General features: G+C 32.4%; 2 non-coding genes across 2 annotated transcripts; both read right to left on the bottom strand.

Annotated features, from left to right (window-relative positions):
* Nucleotides 1–15,199: 15,199 nt before the first annotated feature.
* LOC123697089 lies at nucleotides 15,200–15,318 on the bottom strand. The gene has a single exon (XR_006752176.1). It is a non-coding gene; the product is annotated as a 5S ribosomal RNA (ribosomal RNA).
* Nucleotides 15,319–19,719: 4,401 nt separating this feature from the next.
* On the bottom strand, nucleotides 19,720–19,838 carry LOC123697088. The gene has a single exon (XR_006752175.1). It is a non-coding gene; the product is annotated as a 5S ribosomal RNA (ribosomal RNA).
* Between the last annotated feature and the right edge of the window lie 381 nt (nucleotides 19,839–20,219).

Below are 20,219 nucleotides of genomic sequence, written 5' to 3'. Positions count from 1 at the left end.
ATAGAGCACGAATCCGTAAAAAATTCTGTCTGTTTGTTTATGTCTGTTTGTTTGTATGATTTGAATGAATGTTAAATTGTTGTGTTTATACTTTATATTATACTAGCTTTCCGCCCGCGGCTTCGCCCGCGTTTTCAAAGAAAAACCCGCATAGTTCCCGTTCCCGTGGGATTTCAGGGATAAAACCTAGCCTATGTTACTCGTGGATAATGTAGCTTTCGAATGGTGAAAGAATTTTTCAAATCTGCCAAGTAGTTTCGGAGCCTATTCAATTCATACAAACAAACAAACAAAAAATCAAACCTTTCCTCTTTATAATATTTGTATAGATTTATTATATACTAGCTTTCCGCCCGCGGCATCGCCCGCGCAGTCAAAGAAAAACCCGCATAATTCCCGTTCCCGTGGGATTTCCGGGATAAAACCTATCCTATGTCCTTTCTCGGGTATCAAAATATCTCTATACCAAATTTTATGCAAATTGGTTCAGTAGGCGTGATTGAGAGTTACTTTCACATTTACAATATTAGTACAATATTAGTATAATATTAGTACAAGGTAAATTAGCTTGGAGAAATATTTGCATATCTAGTGGTGTGTATATTACTCAGATCTTAGAGCGCGTTTCCACTATAACGTTCAGGCCTATACAAAAATGTTTCGATATCCTTACATTACTATTTAATTTTATACTTATTCCTAGCAACACTCTGATTTTTGTTTTCAATAAAAACAAGTTTTTATTTGAAAGAAAATGGTTTTGACTTTATAAAAAAAAAAATAATTATCATTCAATTTCACGTTCTTGAGCAAACGACAAAACGACTACCGTGAAACAATAAAATATCGTGTCCATAATAATTTGTTTCGTTATTAATATTTGACCGTAATAATTACGAAACAAAACAAATAAATAAATCGTCACTTGATAGTTGAAAGTGGAAACACGCACAAAACCAGAATAAACCAGTTTACGCTGTCCGCAGGTACCACGTGCAGTCCGTGAGTCGCTTGGTACCGTTAGAACATAAAGCACACATTTCATTCAAAAGTTATAATTATTACGTAATTGTTAAATTTTGTATTTGTTGATTGTTGTTATTATTTGTTATTATTGTTATAATATTTGTTGAAGTGTTTAATTTGTGTGTAAGTGTTGTAACTTTATATTGTTAATTGTTAATGTAAAAGTTATACGTATGTTAAATGTGCAAATATTACAATAAAGTTTCATCTTTTTCAGAGGAGAAACACATATAGTTTAATTTAAAATCCCATATACAGGGTTATTTGTAAAACACCGGCAACCTCGCAGGACAAGATAGCTAACATCATAAGTAACATTTGTTCTACGACTTTTGGCTGTTGGCATAACGAAATATATTATTTTTAAATGATTTTTTTAAGCTTTTATTGTACTCTCCTAACGTTTGTAAGTCTATGTTCTACTCATCATCGAAAGGACAACCGCGACGCGACGCCCCCTTTCCCCTCCCGTTCGCTTCTTGTTTACGTAATTTTTGTGATGCGCGTAGAGTTTATAATATTCAAACGGAAAATGAAATGAACATTTATTTTTTTATGAAAATAAAATCTAACAAAATATCAAAAGTCGTAGAACAATTATTAATGTTGTTACTTATGATGTAAGGTATCTTGTCCTGCGAGGTTGCTGGTGTTTTACAAGTAACCCTGTATATATAATAAAAACTAAAAATAAAATGTTGTTTTTTTTATTTGCTGACCATACACTACTACAAACGCAAAAATTTAGCAAAATTAGAAAATCCCCGAATTTGCATTCGCGAGTGTATTCATACTTAGGGTTGCCAAACAGTATTCTACTGTTTTTCACTAAATTATACTTTTTACTGTTTAACAAATAAAAAGTATTTATACAAAAGACTGTTTTCAGCATAAAAGTGCAAACACATAATATAGACAGTATAATGTGTTACATTTAGACGCTCACAATTTTTTTTTATTTAGTCAGAGGGCACACACTACAATAAATACTGTTTGTTTTGCTAAAATACTGTTTAATATTTTTTTTACACGGTCGTAAGAGACGCCATGGACAGAGACCGGTGGAGGCAAATCATCCGCTCCAGATGCAACCCTGATGCTGACCACGATCCTCAGACATGAGGGACCGACAAGAGAGAGAGAGAGACCTGAATAATGAATATACGTACTTTATTTCTTGTAAAAAAAGTTGGCAACCCTATTCATAGTGTTTGTTTATAATATAGGAGTGGCAAGGTCACCGTCGCGTCGCGCGCAATTGCTGCTATCACCGTCGCTTGAAACCGGCGCTCCAAAAATGGATATTCCATCTTTTGATTCACGCGCAGGACTGTCGCGAAATTTCTCTTATTGGATTTCGTATGTAGGCATTGTACTGAATGTTGTTTCATATGAGCGCAATCGAGAGCGCTCCGTTTCGCGTGTTACTTATGAATGATATATATGTATTTTATTTGTAACGTAGTCTCATGTAGAGAAAACGTACATATTTACGTTTTCTCTACATGAGAACCATCCTTCATCCTTCAAGGGATACAATAAAAAAAGAATTATCGAAATCGGTTCAGCCGTTCACACGTGATACCGTGACAACGCGAAACGGGTTTCATTTTTATATATACAAATATTTAGACGAGTAAAGTTACTTATTTTATTTAATTTTACGATAGATTTCAAATAATGAGCAGGTATAACTTTATAATTTACTAGAGGTCCGCCCCGGCTTCGCCCGTGGTACATATGTATTTCGCAATAAAAAGTAGCCTATGTCCTTTCTCGGGTATCAAAATATCTCCATACCAAATTTCATACAAATTGGTTCAGTAGTTTAGGCGTGATTGAGTAACAGACAGACAGACAGAGTTACTTTCGCATTTATAATATTATAGTATGGATTATAATTATTTATGGGAGTTCACTGCACCAGTGATTATTATAATACAGATTGTGAATATATTATATTATATATATCTACTATTCACAACCTATTTACGTTATTTACTGGAACAACCATAGGAATCTACAAATAGGTAGTAGGTAATCATAGTAGTAATGGTAATAAGTAATCAATAAAAAAATATACTAGGTACATATAAATCTTTCTTGATTTTATTGATGTAACACTATGAATGAAATATTTGTATCCATATAATATATACCTATATATATGTTTGTATACCTAAGATCGTCGCGTCAATACTCAGCCCACGGAAACGAATTTATGCATTTGCATAAATTCGTGTGAGTGTGATTAGATATTACATATTTATGTAATATCTAAACTCACCTGCATAAAGTTTCTGAAATGAATCGAAAGTCGTATTTTTTATTAATACATATTAATAAATAATAATTATTATTATTTATTATAAATAATAATTAGGTATTTATTAATATGATTACAATACTATACTTATCTTCGAAAATTAGTTAGATATCATTTAAATATGAATCTCTTTTAGTTCTCGTTTCTGAAGTTTCAATGTTCTTTTGTTGTTTACCATTTTCAAAAAAACAATATTGAAACAATATTATTAAAAAATCGGCGCGCGGCACAGCAATTTAAGCATGGTCTACTCGTCTCAACGGAGCGATAGCGTCTGATGTATGAAATAGAATTATGTTTGAAGCTCCTAGAACGTGCGATGCAAGATGATTTCTTGCGTAATTAAAAATATAGTAAGCGCCAAAAGTGTTTTATCGTGATTAAATCATAACAAAAAGTAATTAGACAAAAGTGGTATAACAAAGTTCTCACAAATGTTTCAATATAATTGTTTATGAAAAAAATAACATAATAGGCATAACCATGTCAAGTAAAAAACGTCAAAGTGTGAAATTTAGAGGTAACTTCGTGAATTATTTCTATCGAGTCAATTTCAATATTTTATGTTTTTGATCAAACAGGATAATCGAAAATATCATCAAGTTTTACATATATTTTATTTTTTATATTTGGTCTTGAATATTACACGTATCAACTAAATGTTGATTGGTGATTTGACTTTAGTCGCGTTCTTAAGAGTGGGCATAAAGTCAGAGAATTTCTAAAGTTATGGGCCCCGCCCTAGCGCGCCATGCCGCGCGCAATCATTCTTCCATCATACACGGCTCACCGTACTTACGTAAAGTTCATCGGACGCTAAATTAAACACAATATTCTTCGCGCGTTCAACGCGTATTTTCGGTAGTTAGTATACAGTGAAGTTGAAATCATGGCAAATTATGTAATATGATAATTTATTATTATTTTTTAATTTTTATTTATAACTATTGATGATAATCTATATTCTATACGTATATAATAAAACAGTAAAAAAGTGTATACGTATGTAATATATTCAAAAAAACGATATTAGGGAAACAGTATAGAGCACGAATCCGTAAAAAATTCTGTCTGTTTGTTTATGTCTGTTTGTTTGTATGATTTGAATGAATGTTAAATTGTTGTGTTTATACTTTATATTATACTAGCTTTCCGCCCGCGGCTTCGCCCGCGTTTTCAAAGAAAAACCCGCATAGTTCCCGTTCCCGTGGGATTTCAGGGATAAAACCTAGCCTATGTTACTCGTGGATAATGTAGCTTTCGAATGGTGAAAGAATTTTTCAAATCTGCCAAGTAGTTTCGGAGCCTATTCAATTCATACAAACAAACAAACAAAAAATCAAACCTTTCCTCTTTATAATATTTGTATAGATTTATTATATACTAGCTTTCCGCCCGCGGCATCGCCCGCGCAGTCAAAGAAAAACCCGCATAATTCCCGTTCCCGTGGGATTTCCGGGATAAAACCTATCCTATGTCCTTTCTCGGGTATCAAAATATCTCTATACCAAATTTTATGCAAATTGGTTCAGTAGGCGTGATTGAGAGTTACTTTCACATTTACAATATTAGTACAATATTAGTATAATATTAGTACAAGGTAAATTAGCTTGGAGAAATATTTGCATATCTAGTGGTGTGTATATTACTCAGATCTTAGAGCGCGTTTCCACTATAACGTTCAGGCCTATACAAAAATGTTTCGATATCCTTACATTACTATTTAATTTTATACTTATTCCTAGCAACACTCTGATTTTTGTTTTCAATAAAAACAAGTTTTTATTTGAAAGAAAATGGTTTTGACTTTATAAAAAAAAAAATAATTATCATTCAATTTCACGTTCTTGAGCAAACGACAAAACGACTACCGTGAAACAATAAAATATCGTGTCCATAATAATTTGTTTCGTTATTAATATTTGACCGTAATAATTACGAAACAAAACAAATAAATAAATCGTCACTTGATAGTTGAAAGTGGAAACACGCACAAAACCAGAATAAACCAGTTTACGCTGTCCGCAGGTACCACGTGCAGTCCGTGAGTCGCTTGGTACCGTTAGAACATAAAGCACACATTTCATTCAAAAGTTATAATTATTACGTAATTGTTAAATTTTGTATTTGTTGATTGTTGTTATTATTTGTTATTATTGTTATAATATTTGTTGAAGTGTTTAATTTGTGTGTAAGTGTTGTAACTTTATATTGTTAATTGTTAATGTAAAAGTTATACGTATGTTAAATGTGCAAATATTACAATAAAGTTTCATCTTTTTCAGAGGAGAAACACATATAGTTTAATTTAAAATCCCATATACAGGGTTATTTGTAAAACACCGGCAACCTCGCAGGACAAGATAGCTAACATCATAAGTAACATTTGTTCTACGACTTTTGGCTGTTGGCATAACGAAATATATTATTTTTAAATGATTTTTTTAAGCTTTTATTGTACTCTCCTAACGTTTGTAAGTCTATGTTCTACTCATCATCGAAAGGACAACCGCGACGCGACGCCCCCTTTCCCCTCCCGTTCGCTTCTTGTTTACGTAATTTTTGTGATGCGCGTAGAGTTTATAATATTCAAACGGAAAATGAAATGAACATTTATTTTTTTATGAAAATAAAATCTAACAAAATATCAAAAGTCGTAGAACAATTATTAATGTTGTTACTTATGATGTAAGGTATCTTGTCCTGCGAGGTTGCTGGTGTTTTACAAGTAACCCTGTATATATAATAAAAACTAAAAATAAAATGTTGTTTTTTTTATTTGCTGACCATACACTACTACAAACGCAAAAATTTAGCAAAATTAGAAAATCCCCGAATTTGCATTCGCGAGTGTATTCATACTTAGGGTTGCCAAACAGTATTCTACTGTTTTTCACTAAATTATACTTTTTACTGTTTAACAAATAAAAAGTATTTATACAAAAGACTGTTTTCAGCATAAAAGTGCAAACACATAATATAGACAGTATAATGTGTTACATTTAGACGCTCACAATTTTTTTTTATTTAGTCAGAGGGCACACACTACAATAAATACTGTTTGTTTTGCTAAAATACTGTTTAATATTTTTTTTACACGGTCGTAAGAGACGCCATGGACAGAGACCGGTGGAGGCAAATCATCCGCTCCAGATGCAACCCTGATGCTGACCACGATCCTCAGACATGAGGGACCGACAAGAGAGAGAGAGAGACCTGAATAATGAATATACGTACTTTATTTCTTGTAAAAAAAGTTGGCAACCCTATTCATAGTGTTTGTTTATAATATAGGAGTGGCAAGGTCACCGTCGCGTCGCGCGCAATTGCTGCTATCACCGTCGCTTGAAACCGGCGCTCCAAAAATGGATATTCCATCTTTTGATTCACGCGCAGGACTGTCGCGAAATTTCTCTTATTGGATTTCGTATGTAGGCATTGTACTGAATGTTGTTTCATATGAGCGCAATCGAGAGCGCTCCGTTTCGCGTGTTACTTATGAATGATATATATGTATTTTATTTGTAACGTAGTCTCATGTAGAGAAAACGTACATATTTACGTTTTCTCTACATGAGAACCATCCTTCATCCTTCAAGGGATACAATAAAAAAAGAATTATCGAAATCGGTTCAGCCGTTCACACGTGATACCGTGACAACGCGAAACGGGTTTCATTTTTATATATACAAATATTTAGACGAGTAAAGTTACTTATTTTATTTAATTTTACGATAGATTTCAAATAATGAGCAGGTATAACTTTATAATTTACTAGAGGTCCGCCCCGGCTTCGCCCGTGGTACATATGTATTTCGCAATAAAAAGTAGCCTATGTCCTTTCTCGGGTATCAAAATATCTCCATACCAAATTTCATACAAATTGGTTCAGTAGTTTAGGCGTGATTGAGTAACAGACAGACAGACAGAGTTACTTTCGCATTTATAATATTATAGTATGGATTATAATTATTTATGGGAGTTCACTGCACCAGTGATTATTATAATACAGATTGTGAATATATTATATTATATATATCTACTATTCACAACCTATTTACGTTATTTACTGGAACAACCATAGGAATCTACAAATAGGTAGTAGGTAATCATAGTAGTAATGGTAATAAGTAATCAATAAAAAAATATACTAGGTACATATAAATCTTTCTTGATTTTATTGATGTAACACTATGAATGAAATATTTGTATCCATATAATATATACCTATATATATGTTTGTATACCTAAGATCGTCGCGTCAATACTCAGCCCACGGAAACGAATTTATGCATTTGCATAAATTCGTGTGAGTGTGATTAGATATTACATATTTATGTAATATCTAAACTCACCTGCATAAAGTTTCTGAAATGAATCGAAAGTCGTATTTTTTATTAATACATATTAATAAATAATAATTATTATTATTTATTATAAATAATAATTAGGTATTTATTAATATGATTACAATACTATACTTATCTTCGAAAATTAGTTAGATATCATTTAAATATGAATCTCTTTTAGTTCTCGTTTCTGAAGTTTCAATGTTCTTTTGTTGTTTACCATTTTCAAAAAAACAATATTGAAACAATATTATTAAAAAATCGGCGCGCGGCACAGCAATTTAAGCATGGTCTACTCGTCTCAACGGAGCGATAGCGTCTGATGTATGAAATAGAATTATGTTTGAAGCTCCTAGAACGTGCGATGCAAGATGATTTCTTGCGTAATTAAAAATATAGTAAGCGCCAAAAGTGTTTTATCGTGATTAAATCATAACAAAAAGTAATTAGACAAAAGTGGTATAACAAAGTTCTCACAAATGTTTCAATATAATTGTTTATGAAAAAAATAACATAATAGGCATAACCATGTCAAGTAAAAAACGTCAAAGTGTGAAATTTAGAGGTAACTTCGTGAATTATTTCTATCGAGTCAATTTCAATATTTTATGTTTTTGATCAAACAGGATAATCGAAAATATCATCAAGTTTTACATATATTTTATTTTTTATATTTGGTCTTGAATATTACACGTATCAACTAAATGTTGATTGGTGATTTGACTTTAGTCGCGTTCTTAAAACGCGGGCGAAGCCGCGGGCAGAAAGCTGTAATATGTGAAAGTATCGTCATGCATTGAATCATTGATGTATGTTACTAGTCACTTGTCCATGTTTCAGCGATTTTAAAACGATTTTAGCGTTACAAAACGATATATTATTTACCATAAGTTTGTAATTAGATAAATCAAACAAATAAACAAACGCAATCTTACTCTTTATAATGTAAGTTTTTATAATCCATAAATTGTATCTCTATGATTGAATTTTTAAAAACCAAGTACCAGAATACATATTATTAGTGGGTCTGAAATATCCTGAAGAGTCTCTTACAATCTCTTTACTATATACAAAGCAATATATAACAATTGTTTACATTACATAAGCTATTGAAATCGAACAAAGGTGTGTTTGTTCCACCGAGAACAGAACTATAGGCTATGGACAATACGCTGTCTGACTTTGAATATGTGATAGTGGCTATGATTTTGGTAAAAATGGGGACTAAAAAATCCTAACATTTCCCATAGCTCTAGTTTCTATAGGCTCATTAAGTATGTTGGTTTCTGTCGTACTGTACTTTATAAATATTATATACTATTATATTATATTATATTATGTTAAAAGACCCCTCAATAAAACTAAAATAACACTTATTTATTAACATAATGTTATTAACATAGGTACCTATATATCTTATACATAGTTTACATAGAAAAAAAAGTGTGCTAGTGTGTGTGTCATAAAGAAGATTCACCTCTTACGTAGTGAATCTTCTTTATGACATTATTTTTCAAAAAATAATTTACTATATGCAACTTCACATAAATACGTCGAATCACGCGTGGTAGGGATAAGAAAAAGATGGCGCGTAACGAAAAAATGTTATACTCAATTTTTTTCCAACACCGAAAAAGAAGTTTCAGTTCAAAAAAAATTCAAAAAAGATGTACCGTTGTATATTTTAGGATTCATAGAAATATTTTTTATCCATTTCACATCTGTTACATTCATTGATTTTCTTTAACAGGCTTAACTTTAGTGTGTGATAACAAAACCAATAATTACGCGTTGGAATACACTAAAATTTGTCCTTTTCTATACAAACGTTAAATTTTAGAAAGGTTTAAATTTATCCTATACAGTATATTATAACGTATTGTCACCGTACACTCTAGGAATGTTTAACTGACCGGGGTATGCAGTTTGCTTACCACTCCATTACTTCGTATCGATTACCGCGAAATAGTTTCAATCCCTCGAAACCTCTGCTATTCTACAGTTTTATGTAGTCCAAACTGAAGTCTATTAATAAACTTTCAACTTTGATTTGATTTTCCTATAACTGCTGCCGATAATCGATATCCTAAAAGTATTTTTTGTATAAAATTTAAAAAATAAAGGTCAACAGCGCGAGCAGCCAAAGCAATTGCTTCCCGAAGTAGCTCGGTCAGTGTGGAAACAGCATTTTTTTTATGTCAGAGCAAGCAAAGGAGCAGGTGGGCCACCTGATGTTAAGTGGTCACCACCGCCCATAAACACTTGTAACACAAGGAGTGTTACAGGTGCTTTGCCGGCCTTTTATGGACAAATAAGCTCTTTTCTTGAAGGCCCCAATGTCGTAGTTGTTCGGGAACACCGCAGGTGGCAGATAGCATGTACATAACATTGAATAAATTAAAATTATAGAAATAATCCTATAATTCCTATTATCCAAACTGAAATAATAAAATTGAAGAGTGTTTTGTTCGATTGAATGCGCTAATCACAGGAACGACGCGGACGGAAAAAATATTTCAGTGTTAAATAGCTAATTTATCGGAATGGCAATATATCATCATGCTAAGACCAGTAAGAGCGGATTAATGCGGGTAAAACCGGGTATAACTAGTAATGAATAACCTAATCTAACCTTGCCTACATTTTCCTTAATGTCAAGCATCTCGCAAGTGCACTTCAATTGACTGTCTCGGTTTGATCTTGTGAAAGCCGTGGTCGATGAGGCGTACCATGTCTGTAACAGAATGATCTGGTTTGTTTCCATTTAATGAGATTGACTTTAGATTGACTAGGAGATGGTTAAATTGTAGGCATTTTAAAGGATCTCAAGATGGTGACTTTGAAAGTTACAAAGATGTTCATTGTTTGTACATTGTTCAATGTGAATATTCTGTGGTATTATATGGGTATTTATCGATCTTGTGTCAGAGATTTTTAAACAGTTTGATGATGAGATTTTTAACTATCTTTAGTTTGTATTATTTACAACTAGATTTCCGCCCGCGGCTTCGCCAACGTTTTCATAGAAAAACTCGCATTGTTCCCGTGGGATTTCGGGGATGAAACCTATCCTATGTGTTAATCCAAGTTACCCTCTATATGTGTGCTAATTTCATTGTAATCGGTTCAGTAATATTTGCGTGGAAGAGTAACAAACACACCCACATCCTCACAAACTTTCGCATTTATTTATTTATAATATAAGTACACACACATACATACACACTCATTGTATAAATAGTTATGTGTAATACTATTGTTTTAGCAACCTAAGCTTTTTGATATGATTCTTAGGATTAAACTAACTTAATTTCTAACAACGTACTCAAATATTATTTCGTTACAGAATGCCTGAGTTTTCAGTTGCCCTGTTTTGAACTTGTACTTTCGCATTGAAATACCTAAGTTTAATTAGTTTTGTTCCAACGCTATGTAATACAGTAATAATGTGTTCAAAGAAAATGAATATAAAATACACATATATATACACATTGAGACAAATTTCATCCATATATTAATAAATTCTGCGTTTCAGATATAAGATAGACGAGACGATTTATTTGAGTTCATTGTTAACGAAAAATACGTGAGATCATTGACCCTTGTCTTACAAAATAGCGGCAAATTGCCATGAAATAAATAAACCAAGTACAATGTTTATCCCGCTATTATACATAAGCGTAACCTTTACGTAAATGAAGCTCAGTTGGAACGTGGTGAATTAAAAAGGAAAAAGCGCTACTTAATTTGATAAAGCTCGTAATGAGGGTGAAAGTCGAGCTCGCGCCGCATTTATCCGGCTTTAACTGGAACGGGCCGGTTCGGTAAAGAGCGGTCTGAGATTAGCGAAAGATACAGCGATTTATTGAGTAGATAGTAAAAATAGCTGTATTTGAATGTTGTTTGAATATATTTCGAGTTTAGTAGCTATGCACTAAAAAATATAATATACTCGCGATATAATAAAGAATGCATTGAAATCTTAAAGAGAACCTATTCGGTTTTTATTCGCGTCCATAAAAACTTTTATTTAGAGTCTAACAAAAACATCACGCACTCATAATATACACTTTTTAATGTTATTATAATTAAAATAACACCAAAAATCTATTTTTTACTACGTAACGTGATACATTTGCATTTTCTTTATAATATTAATTGTATCCGTAAGCTACGGATACAATTAATATTATAAAGAAAATTAACTAAGCGCTTCCGCTTATCGCTAATCGCTGTTTATGTAATCACAGTCCAATTGAATGGTGGTTTCGCGGAGAGATTTGTAAAAATAACGATTAATTACAGACTACAGACTATAGTGATATAAATCAGGCGACTTTTGTGTTCTATGTCAAATCGTTAAGCCCTTTTGTTGTGGGTTATATTTTTGCGAATGCGAAATTTGCCACAATATTATGTTATGAAATAAACTAACTAACCAAGAATTCATACAATGTAATTAAGGTTTGTGTAGGTATAACATAATTGTCTTGTATTCTAAGCTGAAATGCATTTAAAAAATAACACATCATGTTCAATAGTTTTCATTTTTAATTTTTAATATAAAAAATACTGACATTAAACATTACAATACTAGGTCATTTAAGAATATAGTTTCACACAAATAATCTAATGCCACTTGTGTATTGAAATTTATTACAGCAAGCAGATCCCTTTCCCCACCTAGATATGAGATCAAAGGTATCATTATAATCGCAAATATTTCATATATCTAAATACAATATTTGATTCGTTCAGTCCTGACGGACCTTTGATGTCTATTTAATATTTATAAGTGGACGCTAAGGTTCTCAATTTCTCATGAGATGCCCAAACGTGAACTTGTGAAGGATATGGTTCAAACAGTGTCACTAATATAATACGTACGAGTGATTCTGCTGATGGTAATGGTACTTTTATGAAGGAAATAAGATACTACGTCATGTTTGCGAAAAAAAGGTTTGAAAGGGATAAGAGACAGAAATTCGCTTGGAATAAATTATTGTTGTTTCAGTCAAGGGCCTAAAACAGTACCCTACATACAAACTATTGAAATGATCTTATAATTTTATTATCTATTATTATTTTAAATCTGCCATATCTTTTGTAGAGGCTCTACAAATTTTCATGGGCGGTGGTGTTCTCTTACTATTGTTTTAAAACTAAAAATATGAAACATGCTTCAATACGATTGACTCATAAAATTATTGTAATGCCACTAAACCTTGAAAAGTGTGCAAAATTTGAATTGAATCTGTCTATTTAAATTGGGTTTAAAGTCGGTTACATACCGACTGACTGACCAGTTGACTTCGTTGGTAGTGGCCCTGCCTTCCAAGCCAGAGGTCGTGGGTTCGATTCCCACCCGGGGCAAATATTTGTGTGATGAACATAGATGTTTGCTCTGTGTCTGGGTGTTCATTATGTATATAAGTATTTATTTAAAATTATATATGTATGTTTATCAGCCATCTGGTTTCCATAACACAAGCTAAAGCTTAGTATGGGATCAGATCGTGCCGTGTGTGAAAATTGTCCTGAATATTTATTTATTTATTATTTATTTAAACGAACATATTAATTAACTAATATATCTACATATAAAGCTAATGAAAGCGTGTTAAAGCTTTAAAAATGGTTTCAGCCATGTTAGCTATTATGAATCCTTATTATTTTACTAGGTAGGTAGTAGTTTAATAAAAAGGGTTGTATAGATTAAAAATTAACTAATCAAAAAAAAATACTGTTCCATGACTCTTCACTTTCATTATTAGCGAATTAGGTGAACTTGACAGCTAAGTTGGCAGGTGATTTATTTTATTTTTATTCAAAGTGGATCGTGACTTGACTTGGCTTTATCTGTCATGGTGAATTACCCGCTTTTACAGGATTTTGTGGGGTGTTTCATGCATTTTTAGGCTACCTTTTCTCTTTCACAAAGTTATTTGTAACATAAACTGTATACAAAAAATTAAACACCCAAAATATACCGTGAAATATAAAGATTAACTCTTCTGGTTATTTTGGTGGAGAAGCGGTTTTACTAACAAAAATGAAAAACTATAATACATTTTTAAAATCTAACCAAACGTTCCAGTTCATCACTAAAGCTTATTATTATAAAACACCGCGTCTGTCTGTCTGTACACAAACTAAAAACTACTGCATCGATTTTCATTCCATTTTCAGCAATGATAGCGATCTCGAGAAAGTTTTAGTATATAGGTAATTTGTTAAGTTCAAAACCAGCACAGGCGAAGCCACGTGCAGAAAACTACAACAAAAATGTGAAGCAAATTAAAGCTTAAAATAGTGCAATATACCGTCTGCTTGGAATTTATGCAAGCCGCGTGCTTGCACCGATACAATCTTAATTTATTTTTTACTATGAATTAAACGCTATTGTTAATTTGACTGCGAGTCGAGTGCAGTTAATTTGCATTTTACATAGCGTGTTTTATAATTAACCGACTGCGAATGTGAGATTATTTTTGAAACAAAAATCAAAAACAATCACAAATCTATAAATACTAATAATAATAAAAAGCTGAAGAGTTTGTTTGTTTGTTTGAACGCGCTAATAATAATAAATAAAATTATTAAGTCATTAAAAATTAATTAAGCTAATTCATTTGTCAAACATGTTTTGGGATTGTTGCTTTTTCCTTCTATCCTATCTTATTTTAACTTCATTCATTAAAAAAAGGATTTTTGGTAAAATTGAATAATGTAGTTAAATAATACCAGTACTTTATTTTACGATGATCAAACTTTAAAAAATAGACCTAGGTAGGTAATAGGATTTCAGGTTTAAGCAACAATATACATTTTTAACAAAAAAGGACATCCCTACTATAAAATAAAACACCTAAACTATTCTAAACTAAGCTCCCAATACAAATTATTTTATTTGCGAATAATATTTCGTAACTGAAAAATCCGCGGGAAAAAAACATAACGTCGAAAACATCACTAGCGGTTCCACAGACTATAACATATTTTTACAACCTTTAAAATTTACGATCCAGCCAAATTGGAATAGCTTTGAAAGGCTTGAATGGGGGTTTTATTAGCGCCATTCACGCAAGCTTATATTTTTAAAACTCTTTGTTGTAAGGAATATTTTCCATGCAGACATGTGATTTTATAGGCCTTGGTAATTTTATAGTGAAGTGGATATTGTAAGAGAATAGCTGAAAAACTGAATTTTAAACGTGTTCGTAAAACTTCAAATACCTACCTACGAATGCTGGTTTATAGACTAATAATTATTGTTTATTAAGATTTTGAAGGAACTCCGTTTTACATACAAAATAATTTAAGAATTAAGTGTTCCACTTCCAATATTGCTTTTCAGTTTTTATAGCTTGAAAAATCTGAAACAACATAAGATGTTTTAACGTTAAAAACTTATTTTTATTTTTGAAAACGGAATTATTAATTTAACTTGATTCAAATAGGTATAAAATTAAATAAATTTTAATTTAAAAAGGCAAAAAGCCAACATCACGCGGTGTTCCCAGGCGGTCACCCATCCAAGTACTGACCACGCCCGACGTTGCTTAACTTCGGTGATCGGACAAGAACCGGTGTATTCAACGTGGTATGGACGTTGGCAATGCATACGCTGAAAATAAGGAACTTGAAATGAATTTGATGTGATATAATTATTGTGCTAATTAAAATGTAGGCACACCCCGGACACTCCATACAAAATTATAGTTTTGACAGTCACACTGTAGAGACTACAAATGTGTGTGTAAACTCTTTATGGTTGGCACATTTGTGACTAGCGTAAAAAAAAATTCGCGTTTTTCTGATGAAATACATCCGTAAACAGCACAATATCTAACCATTTTCTACGAAAAACGATAATCACAAATCCAAAATAATAAAATTGCTTTAAGTCAATTTGATTAATGTTGTCAATCTTCGTTGCGTTTCGTCTAAAGACGTCGTTGGTATCGTCCTTGCGGGGAAATGGGTACCATAACATGTCTGATCGTGCGGGGTGAGGTAAGTTTTAATTTTGGCGGGAGGCGGAGAGTGTCCGTTCTGTAGCGTTTAGCTACTATTATGTATTCTGTGATGTAGGTAAACTTTTTTATCTCAAAAAATATATTTAAGTAGGTAAAAAATATTTCAATTGTAAATACATCTAAAACCTCAAATACCACACTAATATATTGCCTAATCACCATTGGTATAATCTAGATTATCGACTTTTAAAAGTCCAGTTGAATGACTAAACATTAACAACCTCAGATTTCGGGTCCCTCTTGTGAAATTCTATTAAAATAGCTATAATATTGACAATCAGACAACACATAATCGTTATCCCGTATCCATAGCTGTAAATGTTACGTTTTATTTATATTGTTTTTCGATAACCCTTAGATTGTTCAAATCGACTGTTTATATCCGATTTTGACCGATCTAAGATCTGATTATATTATTATTGAAGTGAAACTTCTTTATCGGGGTTGGAAAAAATTTAGTGTAACACTTTTTCGTTACGCGTGACTCCGTTACGCGCCATCTTTTTCTTATCCCTACCATGCGTGATTCGACGTATTTCTATAAAGTTGCATATTATAGTAAATTATTTTTTTTTAAATAAGGTCATAAAGAAGTTTCACTTCTAACGTGTGTACACTAGTACACGCACACATTTTTTATTTATTTTACATTACGTACCTAGTCTACAAACAGATCGAGCTATAGTATATTTTAATGTTATTTTAATAACTTGGATGGCCAAAATGTTTTCATTGTATTTCAAATGACTGCTTATTTGACTATCATCTACTTCTTGTTTCTGATGATGATGATGACCAAAACAATTTCGATCATATCTTAGATTGATGATGTCCAATAAACTAAAAGTTTCCCATTCAACCCTAGCTTAATTCCATCATCTTAACCACTGTATTTACAACCTTGTTTTTTATTTCAAGTATTGCGAGAGCCGTTAACCCGAAGGCTTTTATCGCACCGCTAAAATGTCAAACGGTTACGGTTTACGGCATCGCGTGAAGTAAATTCTGATAAGTTTTAAGCAAATGAGCTTACAGGCTACAAAGCAAATGCTTTTGGTTGTGAAAGAAATGAATAAATGTGTAAATTAAGGTGTCATGTTTTGTATACGTATGTCCTATTATTGTCCAGTTATTTAAGTACTCTGTGTATTCGAAGATGAATTATTAGGTTATGAATTTCGTGCTTCGTGTTTTTAGAGATAAGCTATAGCGCTCCTTTTAATAAATAGGTACTTACCATCTTTAGAAAGCTCTATCTTATGAAAGTTTTTGAGACTATAATTATTATTGTAATTATTATTCAAATCCGTGCAATGGTTTTACCCATAATAAAACAAATTTACTTTTGAGCGTATTTAGAATTTAAAAGCTTCACAAAAAGTCTAAAAACGAACACGGGGAACTCTGAATAGGTATACTTAGGCTTAAAACGGGTTGATAAATACAATTTTCTTTTATCAATGGAAGGAGCAAATCAGCTGATGGAGGCCTCGCGGCTGATTTAGGTTTACGGAACACATCTCGTTATTTTATTTTACATTTATAGTCCGAGATCCAGAAGTGGAATTATTTTATCCAACTCATATTATTTGGTGACAATCATTGGATAGGTATTATGTATTTTAAAAAATTCTATGGATTCGATCACTTGATTAAAATAATGCACCGAAAGTAACTTTCATATTCACACAGAAAATACTGTGTTTATATTACTTTATAACACCTAATATTCATACCTGTAAATTGTATGTTACGTTATTGTTAGATTATGAATTGAAGCAAGTATTATTTGAAAGGGTCAAAGTAAATTGTTATACCTAGCAGATCATGAGATTATAGGTATTTTGACGTTTTGGTATTTTTTACGTTCATTAAGATAAGTAGAGTAGGTACCGACATAATATTAGTATACATACGGTAACAGCATAAGAATTATTATTTATATTTTAAAATAAGGTGAACTAAAATAATCTCAGTGAGAGTTCCGACTATAAGGCTCTACGTAATGGGAGAAAAAAAAGACAGAATAAAATGAAAAAAAGACATGTGCAAAAAGCTTCTACGATTTTGTTGATTACAATTTACAACCAATGAAATTTTACACTTTGTAGGCATGGTACCTACACGAAAATCATACATTCAATTTCCATGTTATTGTACCCACAGAACTATATCGAGATAGAAGGAAAGAGTGTATGTACCTCGCGTGGCGAAAAGACGATTAATCATCGTCTTTGCTCGCCACGATGCTCAGTCCGCTCTCGACCGCTCTCCGTGTGTGACGTACTAATGCAAACAGAAAATGACCCCGTGCTCGATAATTAACTTTGCAAACACCACCAAAAAAGTTAAAGGTGTCAATAAAAATATGTCCTTTCACCTGTAAGTACTTTTTGCCCTAAAATATCTGTTATTACTTATAAAACAATTTATTTTTGTGCTCCGTATTAATTTAATGTAAATGGTAACGGAATGATGCAACTTTTCCATTACGGTTTTAATTTTACACGCCAGACTGGACATGCATTGAAAACCAGCAATGAAAATAAAACATTCCAAACTGTCGAAACGCGGTAAAGGTTGATTTCTCATTTTTCTGTCAAAAATAAGCTTATAGAGTTGTACCCCACGATTTTCAATGCCGATTTCTTAGTCGATTCAAATCGATACCTATTGAAAACAGAAAAATGATAATTATTTTTTAATCCTATGATATTATGTATTATTGTTAGGTATATCGATGGTTTAAAATATATTTACTATATTATACTTATTTGACCGCCTCCTTGGTACAGTGGTTGACGCGTGAGCGTAGAACCGAGGGGTCCTGGGTTCGATTCCCGGTGGAGACGAAGAAAAAAAAAATGTCTCGGTCTGGTAGGACACAGAAGGCTGATCACCTACTTGTCCCTAAAGAAAAATCGATCAGTGAAACAGATTTATTTCAGTTTTCCGAAAGATTCTCTTGTGAAAAATTAATGGATTGAAGCAACGGGTCGTAAAAACTGGTTTCCTACGAAACACAGTCTGATTTGTTCCATATATTTTCACGAAGATTCGTTTACTGGCCCATCAAAGTTTCGGCGAATAATGTTTAGTGGCTGAGGAGTTCCTTTCATCTCCATCATTAGCTCAGCACCATGATACTAGAATTTTATATTGTCACCTGACTAGCACATGTATACAAACTTTCAGCTCAATAAGTTGAGTAAAACTACTTTAATATTCAAATTGCAAGATTTGATCTGAACATACATAAATAGGTACATTCATATACACATGCATACTGTTTAAAAGTTAATAAAAAGCTTGTAAAAATTAACATACATTTTTATTCTCATTATTCTGTCAAGGTCAAAATCGATTCCCAATTCGATTCCATAAAATGTTTTAACTGCCTACTCTACTGTTTCTATTTATTAGGAGACAATTATTTTGACGTTGTGAACATCACTAAAAGACTCGCGTGACGTCAAAATACCTACGCAAAATGTTACACGGTCGGTTCTCATATAAATCGACGAACTATTTCCTTCTATCTCGATATAGTTCTGTGATTGTACCTAATCATAAATGAGAATTATTTACACATTTACTTATTATGAATTTTGTTTTATGAACAGTTGTGTTATAAAACTAAGCATAAAACACACTACATAAAATGAATGTTTCAATTTTGTTACTTACTAGGTAGGTACCTGAACCTACCCTACCTAAATTTATAAATTAATAAAATATGGGTCCTACGTATGATTATTTTTTATTTTACCTCATAAATCTATACATAGGTATTAGGTACACTGACACACTGTTTTTACTTTCTCAAACAATGGTAGGTAAGTTTATAAAGAGCTGGTGTTAGTTAGAATTACTCATATAATTTGTAGACTGTGTAGTCTGTATGGTTAAATTATTTAAATATTATGTATTATGAAAACAAAAATACTGAATAACTTAATATAGAAAAAAATAGGCAAAAAGCCAACATCACGCGGTGTTCCCAGGCGGTCACCCATCCAAGTACTGACCGCGCCCGACGTTGCTTAACTTCGGTGATCGGACGAGAACCGGTGTATTCAACGTGGTATGGACGTTGGCGATTGCAATGCTGAAATTATAAAATTAAAGCCTTAAGAATTAAATAATATATTAATTAGATACTTTTAAACCTTTTTTGTATTTTTATTACATGCATTATGGGCCGATTTTTCAATGCTTGGATAAAACTTATCCGTCCACTAAAGTATTACACGATAATATTAAAGGCGGGTCCCCGTTGGCCTCGGCCACCGGTTAGATCTGCCCCCGGACGTACGAAGGCTGGTGGGCGATAAGAACGCGGCGACGCGCGCCTACGACCGAGCACCGACAGACGAAAACCGTAGAATACTTCGTTCCTTACAGAGAGAGGTAAGAGAGCGAATTCACGAATTACGCAACGAGCGGTGGGACTCTTTTCTCAGCGAACTCTCTCCCTCG

This window comes from Colias croceus, chromosome 13, assembly GCF_905220415.1.
Source record: "Colias croceus chromosome 13, ilColCroc2.1".
In the NCBI taxonomy this organism is placed as follows: domain Eukaryota; kingdom Metazoa; phylum Arthropoda; class Insecta; order Lepidoptera; family Pieridae; genus Colias; species Colias croceus.
The sequence above is the reverse complement of the archived record's forward strand: the minus strand, read 5'-3'. Positions and strand labels throughout refer to the sequence as shown.